The sequence below is a fragment of the Schistocerca gregaria genome, chromosome 2 (genome assembly GCF_023897955.1).
Source record: "Schistocerca gregaria isolate iqSchGreg1 chromosome 2, iqSchGreg1.2, whole genome shotgun sequence".
In the NCBI taxonomy this organism is placed as follows: domain Eukaryota; kingdom Metazoa; phylum Arthropoda; class Insecta; order Orthoptera; family Acrididae; genus Schistocerca; species Schistocerca gregaria.
Window position 1 is genome coordinate 320,912,118 of NC_064921.1, and position 16,304 is coordinate 320,928,421.

General features: G+C 43.2%; 1 protein-coding gene across 2 annotated transcripts in view; it reads right to left on the minus strand.

Annotated features, from left to right (window-relative positions):
- Positions 1-16,304, minus strand: part of LOC126336961 (homeobox protein Mohawk) — a 94,086-nt gene that overhangs the window by 64,179 nt on the left and 13,603 nt on the right. Inside the window, exon 1 of one of the 2 annotated variants that reach the window (XM_050001163.1) lies at positions 16,022-16,280. The exons of the other annotated variant lie outside the window; for it this stretch is intronic. The gene's annotated coding sequence lies outside the window, so the exon portion shown is untranslated. Of the gene's footprint in view, positions 1-16,021; positions 16,281-16,304 lie in introns of those variants that run through there. 2 annotated transcript variants of the gene reach the window in all.

Genomic DNA, 16,304 nt, shown 5'->3' on the forward strand with positions numbered 1-16,304 from the left:
ATGTTTCAGATTTCGAGGTAGAACGGGATAGGAATGATGATGGAAATAGGATCACATTTGAGGAAGTGGAGAAAATGGTCAATAGATTGCAGTGCAATAAAGAAGCTGGGGTGGATGAAATTAAGTCAGAACTCATCAAATACAGTGGAATGTCAGGTCTTAAATGGCTACACAGGATAATTGAAATGGCCTGGGAGTCGGGACAGGTTCCATCAGACTGGACAAAAGCAGTAATCACACCAATCTTTAAACATGGAAACAGAAAAGATTGTAACAGCTTTGTGGGTAAAATCTTCTCACGTATCGTTGAAAGGAAAGTGCAAGTATTAGTTGAGGACAAATTGGATGAAAATTAGTGTGGGTTTAGGCCTCTTAGAGGTTGTCAGGACCAGATCTTTAGCTTACGGCAAATAATGGAGAAGTGTTATGAGTGGAACAGGGAACTGTATCTATGCTTTATAGATCTAGAAAAGGCATATGACCGGGTTCCTAGGAGGAAGTTATTGTCTGTTCTACGAGATTATGGAATAGGAGGCAAACTTTTGCAAGCAATTAAAGGTCTTTACATGGATAGTCAGGCAGCAGTTATAGTTGACGGTAAATTGAGTTCATGGTTCAGAGTAGTTTCAGGGGTAAGACAAGGCTGCAACCTGTCTCCACTGTTGTTTATAATATTTATGGATCATATGTTGAAAACAGTAGACTGGCTGGGTGAGATCATGATATGTGAACACAAAATAAGCAGTCTTGCATATGCGGATGACTTAGTTGTGATGGCAGATTCGATTGAAAGTTTGCAAAGTAATATTTCAGAGCTAGATCGGAAATGTAAGGACTATGGTATGAAGATTAGCATCTCCAAAACGAAAGTAATGTCAGTGGGAAAGAAATATAAACAGGTTGAGTGCCAAATAGAAGGAACAAAGTTAGAACAGGTGGATGGTTTCAAGTACTTAGGATGCATATTCTCACAGGATGGCAACATAGTGAAAGAACTGGAAGCGAGGTGTAGCAAAGGTAATGCAGTGAGCGCTCAGCTACGATCTACTCTCTTCTGCAAGAAGGAAGTCAGTACCAAGACTAAGTTATCTGTGCACCGTTCAATCTTTCGACCAACTTTGTTGTATGGGAGCGAAAGCTGGGTGGATTCAGGTTACCTTATCAACAAGGTTGAGGTTACGGATATGAAAGTAGCTAGGATGATTGCAGGTATTAGCAGATGGAAACAATAGCAGGAGGGTGTCCACAATGAGGAAATCAAAGGAAAACTGGGAACGAACTCTATAGATTAGTAGTCAGGATGAACAGGCTTAGATGGTGGGGTCATGTTACACGCATGGTAGAAGCAAGGGTACCAAAGAGACTCATGGGTTCAGCAGTAGAGGGTAGGAGGAGTTGGGGAGGACCAAGGAGAAGGTACCTGGATTCGGTTAAGAATGATTTTGAAGTAATAGGTATATCATCAGAAGAGGCACCAATGTTAGCACTGAATAGAGGATCATGGAGGAATTTTATAGGGGGGCTATGATCCAGACTGAACGCTGAAAGGTATAATCAGTCTTAAACGATGATGATGATACACTTAAAGCTACCAATGCGGCGCTGATACGACAGTTGCTGGCGCTCAGGACGTTTCAGAATCAACTTTGTAAATGCTAGCTTCAGCGACTGCTGCTTATCGAGACATCTGCACCCCTCTAGTCACAGACTATTGCCTCTGGTTCGTGTGGTGAAGAGAAGATTACCAACCACATCTTCATCAACATCATAAATCAACCAGATTCCACAATTTCTATACAGCGGGATCTACTTTGACTGAACTATCTCTTCCCAACTTCAATAATTCCATTATTATCAGAGAAGAATATGTATTACTAGTTCGAGTAAAGCAACACTGGTTGTACTGGTGTTAAGAGAGCTTCTGATATACCGATCTTCTACGTCTGCACTTCGTGGATTAGGAATTCTTGACTGTTCCGGCTTCAGAATTGCCTCTAGCGTGTCCTGCGCCGTCGTCTATTTCTTCTTCCTCTGTGCATGTAATGCCGTGGGAAGTCTGGTACCTTCCATTATTTGCTATAAGTTCTCGGACGAATTCTGTTCCTTAATGTTTTATTATGTACTGATTCAATATTTAATCCTCTCTCAATATCTCCATTTCGTATCCTGTCCATCCTCGTACATCCCTTAATACTCCGTAAAAATCTCACTTCTGACGGTTGTATTTTACTCACAATGTTTCTTTCGAGTAGGCACCCAGGCTTCTATGGCATAAAGCATTGTTGGTAAAGCCATGAAATTCTAAACATTTTCATTTCTTTTCTAACATTTTTAAAAATTTCTTTGAATTGTCGCACATGCGGCTTGAAATTTTCTAACTTTTTGCTGAATGTCTTTTCCATTATAAAAACTTGCCTGACCACCAAGGTATTTAAAATTCGATACCTGTTCTAGAACGTGGTTTCCTAGCACAGCTTTTCGTCTGATTAGATCCTTTCTTCTAAAAGCCATAATTTTCGTCTATTGCCCGAACATTATAAGCAGTATATTTATATATATATATATTTATATATATTTGAAAGATTTATGAATTTCTGTAACTGTGTCTCATTTAGTTGAATCATTATTCGATCGTCTGCAAATAAAAGAGTGAATAGACACTGTTTGATAATTTAATTCCTGGATCTGCTAGCAATTTCCATTTCTTTAAAATGTCGTCAGTGCTTTATATAAAAAAAAGGTGGATGATAAGCTATACCCTTGTCTATGTCCTGTATTTGCTATAATTCGTTCATTTCTTTTAATTCCCATCTCTATGATACAACTAGAATTTCTAGACAGATTCCTTATTTTCAAAATCAGGTGTGGTGGTTAGCGCTCATTTTCTAATGTTTTTCATAATTCAATTCCATTTACTCTATCAAACGTCTTATCTAAATTTATAAAAGCGAGATGTTTCCAAATTCTTTTATCTTCTTCGTTCTACGTTCTATTAATTGTCTAATGGTGAAGACATTATCCACGCATTCTCTCCTTTTGCTAAACACAACTTGTTCTTCTCCTAAAAGACAATATCCAATAATTTTAATGTGTTATTTATTATTTTAGTATAGATCTTATACCCTATGCTTATGAGATTAACTCATCTATAATTTTCACAAGGAGCAATCACCACCTTCGCCCTAAGCGACTGAGGGATATTCCCTAAAACGTAAAACTTCATTGCCGGACATGGATTTGAACCTTCATCCTCCAGCTTGCTGAGCACTCCGTCACCCCGCTCGGTGTATTCGGGATTAGCAGTATTCCAATCGTCGTCGGACCATCCAGATTTAGGTTTCCAGTGGGTTCCCTAAATCGCTAAAGGAGAATGCCGGGGTGGTTACCTTGAAGAGACCACGCTCAATCCCCCCCTGGTACTTGTTCAACACAGTCTGTGGATCACCACTAATGAAATACACTGATGGCGGTAGTATTGCGTACACAATGAATAAAAGAGCAGCGCATTGGTAGAGCTGTCATTTGTCTCATGCGATTGATGTGAAAAGGTGCCCGACGTGATCATGGCCGCACAACGGGAATAAACAGACTTTGAAGGCGGAATAGTAGCTGGACACGTGGGTCATTCCAGTTCGGAAATCGTTACGGAATCTGATATTCTGAGATCTACGGCTCAAGAGTATGTAGAAAATATCAAATTTCAGGCCTTCATATAACGAGTGAGAGCAGCAGCGTCTGCGTAGAGTTCTCAGTGCTAACATAAAGCAACCCGTCGTGAAATAAACACAGAAATCAATATGCGACGTGCGACAAACGTATCAGTTAGGACAGTCCGGCAAAATCTGGCGTTAACGGGCTGCGGCAGCAGAAAACCGAAGCGAGTGCGTTTGCTAACAGCACGAAGTCGCCCGCAGCGCCTCTTCTGGGCTCGTGACCATATCGGTTTGGCCCTAGACGACTGGAAAACGTTGACCTAGTCAGATGAGTTCCGATTTCAGTTGGTAAGGGTTCAGGGTAGATTTCGAGTGAGACGCAGGCCCCACTCGATGGAAACAAGTCGTCAGCAAGACTCTGTGCAGGCTGGTGGTGGGGCCATAATGGTGTGGGCTGGAATGGAGTGGGTCCTCCGTAATGTCAGGCTACTTGGAGGCCATATGGAGCCATTAATGGACTTCATGTTCTCAAACAATAATGGAATTTTCAGGGATGACAATGCGCCATGTCACTGGGCCACAATTGTTCACGATTGGCTTGAAGAGCATTCTGGACATTTCGAGCGAATGATTTGGCGATCGGTAGGACTGAAAACCATAGAATATTTATGGGACACAATCGATAAGTGAGTTCGTGCACAAAATCCTGAACAGGCAATTATGGACGGCTTTAGAGGCAGCATGGCTCAGTATTTCTACTGACTTGTTCTACTGAATTGTTGACTTGTTGATTCCATGCCACATCGAGTTGCTCCATTACGCTGTGCAAAAGGAGGTCAGACACGATATTAGGAGGTATCCCATGACTTTTTTCACCTCAGTGTTGTTAGGTTGCAACCTCCTAACCCTATTTCCTCTGTTACAAATGAAAAGTGATTTATTGTGCTCAACCATAGTTCCCGTGAGTCATATGTACACGTTAGTGAATCAGACTGATGTGAGTTAGATTTAAAAAATGGTTGGAAGGTAGAACTTCGATACATGCATCAACAGTCTGTATAAAATTATCGCTGATCTCATTTCTCCTTCAATTGCGCGGTATTTAGTAGACTAAAGTATGTACGTCTTACACGATTAGCTTCACGGCCATTATCAAGTGATCAATAAGCGTTCTACGGTTTCTACACACACTAGTTACTTGATAATGGTCGTAGAGGCCGAAATACGCGGAACATATTAGACGTATAGGTTGTGTTGTAATTTATACAGCCTAATTAAAGGATAAATAACGTCAATCTGTAATTTCGTCAGTGATGACCGCTGGTATCACGCTCACACACACACACACACACACACACACACACACACGGCATGTCGCTTAAGAACGTAAAACACTAGCTCCTTCAAGTTGTTTGAATATCATTTATGGGCCATTTAGATATTATGGATCCATTGAGTTCAAACAGCTGTCGACTCTAAACGCCGTAAATTCAACTAAATAACTAGGTATTACAATTACGAACCACTTAAATTGGAAGGAATACATAGAAATATTGTGGGAAAGGCTATATTGTCGAAAGTGATAAATTTAAGCTACGCGGGCAAAAACTATGTTTATTCAGTTTGAGGAATCCAAGCGAAGAACATGATTGGCTATACTGTGGCAGGCTGCTTGAATCTGCACGCGCGACGACCTCATCGGCTAACTTCAATGCTAAATAACTCGAAAACGGCGTAACGTATCGATTTTTTTTTTCTCGACATCTGTTTCTCAGCACTGCTTCCCCTGCAACACCCTTGCAAGCCTTTTAGACTGTTACTGATCACTCTGTAAGTCGAAGGAAACCGTGAGCTATGGAAAATTTGATCGCAAACATTCGTTATTGGATAGCCATATAAGAAGTAATAGTGGTAAATTAATGACAATAACTATAAAGTTCGAACTTACCTTCATCTGCGGTTCACAATTTCTTAGGTTCGTTGGAGAGCAGCTTATTTGCCTACACTTACATTCCTTGGTATTCAATAAGATACTTGTCGGTAAACTGCAAATAAATAGGTGATGAAGAAGAAAAGCAAAGTTTATGATGTTCGCCTTAAGTTGTGGCTCATGGTCTGCACGTATACTGAAGTTCAACTTGTTTGATCCACCACACTTTTAATGACACACTTTTGCTACAAAAGCCACTGAGAATGAATAAAACGAAAATGACTGTGCTAATAAGTAGAAAATTGCCACTTTCTGACATTCGTTTTCACTTCTGATTCAGGACGCACCTTCTTTTAATCATTTGTTGCGCTTCTTTCTTTTTCTGGTTGAACATGTGGTACCGTTTCCGGTACTGGCTGTTGTATTTTCCTTATCCTTGTATCGTCATACCTGAGACGAAATTCGTCTGCACGGCGTCTCATTTTAAGCCCAGACCTTTCGTACCGAGGTACGGCAAGGCCCTAATGCATGTTCTGAATTGTCGAAACACAGTATCGTGTCGTCTTTCCACCGCTGAAACGGCTATATGTGTCCATATCGATAGCCAATAAATTATAAAAAAAATTAATACATCCCCCTCTGTTACTGTTTCTATGGGAGAGAAGTCCGCAGTTAATAGCGCCATAGCCCGCATCTCGTGGTCGTGCGGTAGCGTTCTCGCTTCCCACGCCCGGATTCCCGGGTTCGATTCCCGGCGGGGTCAGGGACTTTCTTTGCCTCGTGATGGCTGGGTGTTGTGTGCTGACCTTAGGTTAGTTAGGTTTAAGTAGTTCTAAGTTCTAGGGGACTGATGACCATAGATGTTAAGTCCGATAGTGCTCAGAGCCATTTGAACCATTTTTGAATAGCGCCATAGAGACAACAGTTGTTGGGTCTGGTGTCGGGCAGACAAACTGACCGAGTGGGATCTCAGAGCACAGGAGAAACGCTTATTTGCGTGCGGCCGAGCAGCCGTACGTGCAGCAGAGTGCAGTAGCTGACGCCTGGCGTGCCGCCAGATTAACTTCAGAGGCGTGCATCAGGGAGCATCGCGTGACGCATCTTGTCATCACTGCCGCCGACTGCCACTGTTAAGCGGAACCGCATTCGCCGCGGCGCCAGTGTAATTACATAGCGCTAAACCTGTGGTTGGGAATGTCAGCAACTAGACAGACGGAATCACTCTGACGGAGAGTGTTACATCCTGAACACCTTGACCGGGCGCTATCGAACTGTTACAGTAGAATTTACGTCCTTTTGAAATACGTTGATTAAAATTTCATGATTAGGCGAGATTGTTTACCGTACAGAAATAAGTCATGCCTATAGATGTAGAATGGGGTGAGTACATAATGGTTGTCGAGTGCGTTGAACGTTACTGGGACTTTCCCGGTGCGAGATCACAACACATAATGCCCAGAAGGCGTCAATTCGCAACTTGTCCATTACGATATTGAAGTGGCTGTGTTGTTCAGAATTACGATGCAATATTCCTTCGGAGAGGCACTCGTGTTCGAGGGAACAGGAACAGCAGCGAGTACAGCCATTATGAAGCACATGAAATGTATTCGCAGTTGCGAACATGGACGACCATCAGCTGTGTAATGGAATCACGACAATGAAAACTTGTGTCGCATCAGGACTCGAACCGGATTTCCCGCTTATCGCGAGCGTTTGCATTAGCATTAGGCTATCCGAGCACGCTCCACGGCCAGACCCAAACTTCCATTTGTTGTCAGTCACGTGTCTGCAACCTGCAAGGTCTCAGAGCTGCTTTTTCTGGTATGCAATAGGGCACACAGGACGACGTGTACTGCGCCACACGGTCACCTGTATGGACTACTTCTTGTGGAGTCGTATTCAATGTTTCATTTACGAGACTCTTGTACAGACATAGGAAGATCTGCTGGCACGAGTTTTGGCAGCTTCACTAGAAATTGGAGAGACACCATGTGTAACGGAGAGTGAGTACCAAAACGTGCTTCGTAGGTGCAATGTCTGTAACAAAGTTGGTGGGAGCCACGTCGAGCAGCTATTGTAATGCATCAGTACTGTTCCTGTAGAATGCAGGGACCTGTTTTTGTTTTGGAATAATGTAAACACGTAATCTTGAATTGTTAATGGTTCAAATGGCTCTTAGCACTATGGGACTTAACTTCTGCGGTCATCAGACACCTAGAACTTAGAACTACTTAAACAGAACTAACCTAAGGTCATCACACATATCCATGCCCGAGGCAAGATTCGAACCTGCGACCGTAGCGGTCGCTCGGTTCCAGACTGTAGCACCTAGAACCACTCGGCCACCCCGGCCGGCTGAATTGTTAATACAAATAAATGTGCTTAAGTGATAAATGGATCTTTCGTTATGTTTCCTTTCGAATAGTTTCATAATAATTGCACTGCGTCACGCCTAATTCAATTCCTCAAGCAGAACTGGATGAGTTAAACATCTGAACTGAAACCGTTATAGAAGGGAAACAGTAACTTTCCGGAAATGGGTTCCTGTTCAGAATGTTATGTACTCACTCCCCTCTACAAGTCCTAGCAGCCGCAGTGGTCACAGCCCTATGACGACTACCGCAGTCCACTTCACCCCTCCGCCGCCCCACACCGAACCACTCTTTCAGGGTTATTGTGCGGTTCGGCCTCCGGTGTACCCCCCAGGGAACGTCTCACACCAGACAAGTGTACCTCGAGATTTTTACGTAGTAGAGTAATTATGATGTACGCGTACATAGAGACAGTGTTTGCGCAGCAATCGCCGATATAGTGTAGCAGAGGCGGAATAAGGGGAACCAGCCTACATTCACCGATGTAGATGGAAAACCGCCTAAAAATCATCCACAGAGTGGCCGGCTCACCAGACCTCGACACAAGCTCGCCGTGCGGATTCGTGCCGGGGACCAGGCACTCCTTCCCAGTCCGGAAAGCCCTACGTTAGACCGCACCGCTAACCGGGCGGGCGGAACGCACGTTAATCGCGGCTAGGTTTGTACAGGGTAATTTTGCTATATGGGAACAGCTCGCAGTAATTTTCCGTAAGAGGACGTGTAACAAAAAAGGTCCTGTAGACACATGACTGGTAATGTGCTCCAAGGGAGGTACACACACTTGGAGAAAAGATCTTTGTCGGTATAGGTTTCGTCCGCAGCTCGTGGCAGTGCGGCAGCGTTCTCGCTTCCCGCGCCCGGGTTCGATTCCTGGCGGGGTCAGGGATTTTCTCTGCCTCATGATGATGGGTGTTGTGTGATGTCCTTAGGTTAGTTAGGTTTAAGTAGTTCTAAGTTCTAGGGGACTGATGACCATAGATGTTAAGTCCCATGGTGCTCAGAGCCAGACAGTATAGGTTTCAGTGACCGAAAGCACACATAAGAACGCGGGAGGCAAGTAAGAATTTTATGTCTGTACTAGTGTTTCAAATCCACACTCAAGAGTGTGGGATCAGTCATTCTTCCACAACGCCTCACAGGCGAGACATGACTACACCTCGTGTAGGTGACCCTGTCTCCCTGGATCGAAGTCATGTATTTGGTGGTACTAAGGGTAATGTGGCTGCTACATGGTGGTGTTACAGCTCACTTCCGCATTTATGTGCGAAAGCATATCTACAACATGTATAGGTACGCCGGCAAAAGGATCGGACGAGGTGGTCTTAGTCACCGGATTCGGATTTCTATCTGTTGGGGCACCTCATAGAGTCGTGTATGTGGAGCCATTCCGAACGTGCAGCCACTGGAACAACGCATTCATGCTGCCTCTGACGCCATTCACTTGCAGGATGGCACCTTTGAAAGCGTGCGTCAGTCGCTGCTCTGTCGTAGTCACGCATACTTAGAGCCCCGTGGACGCCGATGAGCAACCGTGGTATCATCACAGCGCCTCGTACACTGCATTTTGTTGTACCGGAACGAAGAATTCATAAATACTCTGGATCGTAGACAACATGCATTCCTGTCCATATGTTCATGCGACCTTTTCTGCGCGTTATCCTCTTATGGGTCGTTTCCTGCTGATCGTAACCATTTAGCAAAATCGCCTTTTGTGCATCCCCCTAAACCGCTGTGGACAAGCGCTCTTAGATATGACACGGATCTCATTTGTTTTCCAGGTACTGATTCAAGGGCATACAGTCGCTGGAGATAAAACATATGAGTAGTAATTCATCACGTGGAGGAAGTACATGACACGGATGCCATGGATATGCTGCGTAGTGATCTTAGAGAGGACGTCAGTAACGAGAAATCTCCTAGACAGCCACCCTAAGACAAGGCTATGTTTTACTCAAATGACTCAATTCATATATATATATATATATATATATATATATATATATATATATATATATATATATATATATATATATAGGGTGGTCCATTGATAGTAACTAGGCCAAATATCTCACGAAATAAGCTGGTCCGCTAGATAGCGCTGCCACAGGTCAAACGGATATCAACTCCTTTTTTTTAAAAATAGGAACCCCCATTTTTTATTACATATTCGTGTAGTACGTAAAGAAATGTGAATGTTTTAGTTGGACCACTTTTTAGCTTTGTGATAGATGGCGCTGTAATTGTCAAAAACGTGTAAGTACTTGGTATCACGTAACATTCCACCAGTGCGGACGGTATTTGCTTTGTGATACATTACCCGTGTTAAAATGGACCGTTTACCAATTGTGGAAAAGGTCGATATCGTGTTAATGTATGGCTATTGTGATCAACATGCCCAACGGGCATGTGCTATGTATGTTGTTCGGTATCCTGGACGACATCATCCGAGTGTCCGGACCGTTCGCCGGATTAGTTACGTTATCTAAGGAAACAGGAAGTGTTCAGCCACATGTGAAACGTCAACCACGACCTGCAACAAGTGATGATGCCCAAGTAGGAGTTTTAGCTGCTGTCGCGGCTAATCTGCACATCAGTAGCACACAAATTGCGCGAGAATCGGGACTCTCAAAAACGTCGGTGTTGAGAATGCTACATCAACATCGATTGCACCCGTACCATATTTCTATGCATCAGGAATTGCATGGCGACGACTTTCAACGTCGTGTACAGTTCTGCCACTGGTCACAAGAGAAATTACGGGACGATGACAGATTTTTCGCACGCGTTCTATTTTGCTACGAAACGTCATTCACTAACAACGGTAACGTATACCGGCATAATATACACTATTGGGCAACGGAAAATCTACGAAGGCTGCGACAAGTGGAACATTGGCGAACTTGGCGGGTTAATGTATGGTGCGGCATTATGGGAGGAAGGATAATTGGCCCCCATTTTATCGATGCCAATCTCAATGGTGCAATGTATGCTGATTTCCTGCGTAATGTTACTACAAGATGTCTCACTGCATGACAGAATGGCGATGTACTTCCAACATGATGGAGGTCCGGCACATAGCTCGCGTGCTATTGAAGCGGTTTTGAATAGCATATTCGTGACAGGTGGATTGGTTGTCGAAGCACCATACCATGGCCAACCATAGCGCCATCTGGTTTCCCCCTTCAAGCTAGAGTAGTTTCGTTATTTGTAGTTTTTTCGTTTGACGCTTATTTCGTGAGATATTTGACCCGGTCACGATCAATGGACCACCCTGTACATGGCTTTCGCATGTAATCCATTCAGCCACTCTCATTCGTACACATGAAGATGTGTCTCATTCTAAAAATATAACACAGTGAGAAGACAATTATTGTTCAATTAATAAACACCATTATATTACTCTAGAAGAAGTTCTTAAAACCTATAATTCCTTACACCCTGAGCTATTAAAACCTCATACAGATGTCTACACACAGTGCAACTGATTCAGTGAGTTGTCAAAAGTACCGGGTAAGGACAAACAACAGCAATAAGCAGTACTTGTAGCTAGGGATGATTGAGACTATGAGTTGTACAATTTAGTTAGTTTTGAAATATTCTGAAATTATGAATTCTCCCTCTTAAGGCTTCCATAAATGATCAAAGAATTTGTCAAACTTTACTGTGTTCGTCAAATATTTGACTGTGCACGTCCCCGTTTGACGTGTTCAACAAACACAGGGCGTTTTGACATGTTTGTCAAACATATAGGGAGTTTGACGTGTTTGGGAGAAATTTTTACTTACTAAAAATATAGTAATATGGCAAGATGGCAGTCGTTGTTTGTGTTGCTGTATGGTTAGCCCCCACCCTCATGAACTAAGGACCTTGCCGTTGGTGGGGAGGCTTGCGTGACTCAGCGGTACAAATGGCTGTACCGTAGGTGCAGCCACGACGTAGGGGTATCTGTTGAGAGGCCAGACAAACGTGTTGGTCCTGAAGAGGGGCAGCAGCCTTTTCAGTAGTTGCAGGAGCAACAGTTTGGATGATTGACTCATCTGACCTTGTAACACTAACCAAAACGGCCTTGCTGTGCTGGTGCTGCGAACGGCTGAAAGCAAGTGGAAACTACAGCCGTAATTTTTCCCGACGGGTTGCAGCTTTACTGTATGCTTAAATGATGATGGCGTCCTCTTGGGTAAAATATTTCGGAGGTAAAATAGTATCCGGGCGGAGACTACTCAAGAGGACGTCGTTATCTGGAGAAAGAAAACTGGCGTTGTACGGATCGGAACGTGGAATGTCAGATCCCTTAATCGGGCAGGTATGTTAGAAAATTTAAAAAGGGAAATGGATAGGTTAAAGTTAGATATAGTGGGAATTAGTGAAGTTTGGTGGCACAAGGAACAAGACTTTTGGTCAGGTGAATACAGGGTTATAAATACAAAATCAAATAAGGGTGATGCAGGAGTAGGTTTAATAATGAATAAAAAATAGAAGTGCGGGTAAGCTACTACAAACAGCATAGTGAACGCATTATTGTGGCCAAGATAGACATGAAGCCCATGCCTCCTACAGTAGTACAAGTTTATATGCCAACTAGTTCTGCAGATGATGAAGAAATTGATGAAATGTATGATGAGATAAAAGAAATTTTTCAGGTAGTGAAGGGAGACGAAAATTTAATAGTCATAGGTTCAATGGCTCTGAGCACTATAGGACTTAACATCTATGGTCATCAGTCCCCTAGAACTTAGAACTACTTAAACCTAACTAACCTAAGGACATCACACAACACCCAGCCATCACGAGGCAGAGAAAATCCCTGACCCCGCCGGGAATCGAACCCGGGAACCCGGGCGTGGGAAGCGAGAACGCTACCGCACGATCACGAGATGCGGGCTAATAGTCATAGGTGACTTGACTTAGAGAGTAGGAAAAGGGAGAGAAGGAAACGTAGTAGGTGAATATGGATTGTGGGTAAGAAATGAAAGAGGAAACCGTCTGGTAGAATTTTGAACAGAGCATAACTTAATCATAGCTAACACTTGGTTCAATAATCATAAAAGAAGGTTGTATACATGGAAGAATCCTGGAGATACTAGAAGGTATCAGATAGATTATATAATGGTAAGCAGAGATTTAGGAACCAGGTTTAAAAATGGTAAGACATTTCCAGGGGCAGATGTGGACTCTGACCACAATCTATTGGTTATGAACTGTAGATTAAAACTAAAGAAACTGAAAAAAGGTGGGAATTTAAGGAGATGGAATCTGGATAAACTGACTAAACCCAGAGGTTGTACAGAGTTTCAGGCGGAGCATAAGGGAACAATTGACAGAAATGAAGGAAAGAAAAACAGTAGAAGAAGAATGGGTAGCTCTGAGGGATGAAGTAGTGAAGGCAGCAGAGATCAAGTAGGTAAAAAGACGAGGGCTAGTAGATATCCTTGGGTAACAGAAGAAATATTGAATTTAATTGATAAAAAGAAAAAAAGAAAAATGCAGTAAATGATCAGACAAAAAGGAACAAAAACGTCTCAAAAATGAGATCGACAAGAAGTGCAAAATGGCTAAACAGGGATGGCTAGAGGACAAATGTTAGGATTTAGAGGCTTATCTCACAAGGGGTAAGACAGATACTGCCTACAGGAAAATTAAAGAGACCTTTGGAGGAAAGAGAACCACTTGTATGGATATCAAGACCTCAGATGGAAACCCAGTTCTAAGCAAAGAAGGGAAAGCAGAAAGGTGGAAGGAGTATACAAAGGGTCTATACAAGGGCGATGTACTTGAGGACAATAGTATGGAAATGGAAGAGGATGTAGATGAAGATGAAATGGGAGATATGATATTCCTTGAAGAGTTTGACAGGGCACTGAAAGACGTGAGTCGAAACAAGACCCCGGGAGTAGACAACATTCCATTAGAACTACTGACGGCCTTGGGAGAGCCAGTCATGACAAAACTCTACCATCTGGTGAGCAAGATGAATGAGACAGGCGAAATACCCTCAGACTTCAAGAAGAATATAATATTTCCAATCCCAAAGAAATCATGTGTTGACAGATGTGAAAATTACCGAACTATCAGTGTAATAAGTCACAGCTGCAAAATACTAACACGAATTATTTACAGACGAATGGAAAAACTGGTAGAAGCCGACCTCGGGGAACAGCAATTTGGATTCCGCGGAAATATTGGAACACGTGAGGCAATACTGATCTTACGTCTTATCATAGAAGAAAGATTAAGGAAACGCAAACATATGTTTCTAGCATTTGTAGACTTAGAGAAAGCTTTTGACAATGTTGACTGGAATACTCTCTTTCAAATTCTGAAGGTCGTCAGGGGTAAAATACAGGGAGCGAAAGGCTATTTACAATTTGTACAGAAACCAGATGGCAGTTATAAGAGTCGAGGGGCATGAAAGGGAAGAAGTGGGCGGGAAAGGAGTGAGACAGGGTCGTAGCCTGTCCCCGATGTTATTCAATCTGTATGTTGAACAAGCAGTAAAGGAAACAAAAGAAAAATTCGGAGTAGGAATTAAAATCCATGGAGAAGAAATAAAAACTTCGAGGTTCGCCAATGACATTGTAATTCTGTCAGAGACAGCAAAAGGACTTGGAAGAGCAGTTGATCGGAATGGACAGTGTCTTGAAAGGAGGATATAAGATGAACATCAACAAAAGCAAAACTAGGATAATGGAATGTAGTCGAATTAAGTCGCGTGATGCTGAGGGAATTAGATTAGGAAATGAAACACTTAAAGTAGTATAGTAGTTTTGCTACTTGGGGAGCAAAATAACTGATGATGGTCGAAGTAGGGAGGATATAAAATCTAGACTGGCAGTTGCAAGGAAAGCGTTTCTGAAGAAGAGAAATTTGTTAACATGGAGTATAGATTTGTCAGGAAGTCGTTTCTGAAAGTATTTGTTTGGAGTGTAGCCATGTATGGAAGTGAAACATGGACGATAAATAGTTTGGACAAGAAGAGAATAGAAGTTTTTGAAATGTGGTGTTACAGAAGAATGCTGAATCTTATATGGGTAGATCACATAACTAATAAGGAAGTATTGAATAGAATTGCGGAGAAGAGGAGTTTGTGGCACAACTTAACAAGAAGAAGGGACCGGTTGGTAGGACATGTTCTGAGGTATCAGGGGATCACAAATTTAGCATTGGATGGCAGCATGGAGGGTAAAAATCGTAGAGGGAGACTAGGAGATGAATACACTAAGCAGATTCAGAAGGATGTAGGTTAGAGTAAGTACTGGGAGATGAAGAGTCTTGCACAGGATAGAATAGCATGGAGAGCTGCATCAAACCAGTCTCAGGACTAAGACCATAACATCACAACATGTTTAGTGCGAAAGAGTTTGAATACAATTTATATCTTGGTGTCGTGAGTTTCCACAACTATGAAAATTCTGATCAAGGATAAAAACAAAATAGTACTGATAATTACCGAAATAGTAGACCTGTTCAAATGGCTCTGAGCACTATGGGACTTAACATGTATGGTCATCAGTCAGGCAGAGAAAATCCCTGACCCTGCCGGGAATCGAACCCGGGAACCAGGGAACCCAGGCGTGGGAAGCGAGAACGCTACCGCACGACCACGAGATGCGGGCCAGTAGACCTATCTCGTTTTTCCCAGCCGCATACCATGAATGAAAAGGTTAAGGAGAAAATCAGTTCAAATTGTTCAAATAGCTCTTAGCACTATGGGCCTTTATTTCTGAGGTCATCAGTCCGCTAGAACTTAGAACTACTTAAAAGTAACTAACCTAAAGACATCACACACATCCATGCCCGAGGCAGGATTCGAACCTGCGACCGTAGCAGCAGCGCGGTTCCGGACTGAAGCGCCTAGAACCGCCTGGGCCACAGCGGCCGGCTGCTTGAATCGATTCGATGAATCTGTAGAGTAATCATATAGACGTGGATGTAAACGTAGATGATGAAGTCCAGGACTCACACATGCGCCATGTTTTAAGCAGCTGACATTACGTCAGTGATGAGTTTGTCACGAGAACTTCATTTTAGAAACATTTATTTTCTATTAAAGGTTCTCTCGCACTTACCGCCAATAGCTCGAGTGATGCAGCTGCTGTGGGTACTGACAGTTGTCAGTGCACAGGAGCGGCCACGGCTGGGAGTTACATGTCGTTGCGTGCAAACTGAACAGCCGTGCGGAGCGCTCCTCCTTGCTTGGGTGCGGATACAGGCGGGCGGGCATTACGGCAGGTCGCTGCCGGCAAGTTCTCGCCTCGCTTGCTCCACGCCCACCAGGCAGCGCAAGCGGCACCTCGCAACAGTCACCGGCCGAAGTGTCAGCTTCAGGGAATCGAGAAAGCTGTTCTGGGA